This window comes from Opisthorchis viverrini (assembly GCF_000715545.1).
Source record: "Opisthorchis viverrini unplaced genomic scaffold opera_v5_406, whole genome shotgun sequence".
NCBI lineage: Eukaryota > Metazoa > Platyhelminthes > Trematoda > Opisthorchiida > Opisthorchiidae > Opisthorchis > Opisthorchis viverrini.
In genome coordinates this window covers 420,605-421,440 of record NW_008752062.1, presented here as the reverse complement: position 1 = coordinate 421,440, position 836 = coordinate 420,605, and positions in this window count along the sequence as shown.

The following is an 836-nucleotide window of genomic DNA, read 5'->3' as shown; positions in this document are numbered from 1 at the left end:
ACGAGCACGAGGGGCCGTCGTTGGTCACTGGATTGGGCTGCCGCGCATNGAGGTTACTGTGTGAGCAATCACACGAATCCTTCGTCATCACGGGATTCAAAAACAAGGTCTACAAAGCGTATGCTTGTAATTGGGCCTCGATAAAGGGCTTTCGATGCAGGCATACATACGGGTCGAGCCCATGCCATTCGTCACAAGGAATATATGAAGCTTGTACCTTAACAGTGAACGTCAGGAACCTGAATTTATTTATCCAAGACGGTCGGTCCCGTGTGTAGCACCAACTTTTAAAACGTACAGGAAACATCTGAAGAGTGTTATCTGCTGCCTTCGGAAGAAGCACAGTTGACTAAAAGTGCCACCCTCCAATTCCACCAGCAGTATGCGACCGCATTCTCGGAACTTGGCTATGATGGATGACATATCATCTAAGAAACCGAATAAAAGGAATAAAAGGTAACAATGGGGGTCGACATTTGAAGCGATAGTTATTCACATCCTTGAAAGTGAGTAACTTCCCTGAATGGTCGGCGACGAACTGCCGAATCTCCGATGACGGAGCCCCATATTTGTCAGGCGCCGGTTGAAGGGAAGCCTGTCAAAAATAAATTTGCTGCGTTGATGTTTGTGCTCCAGGTAGTAGGAAGTAACTCTCAACCGGTTATGGCACCGGCGAACATGGAATCTTGGACAAATAGTACAACGTGTGCTACCGCGTACACAGGAATAGCCATAAACTTACTAGGTGCGACGAATCCCAGGGCCATGACTTCGTCTGCAGGGACGTCGGCTGCAACGGTAGAAGGCTTTTTCAAACAAAAGTCGAAAATTGCTGC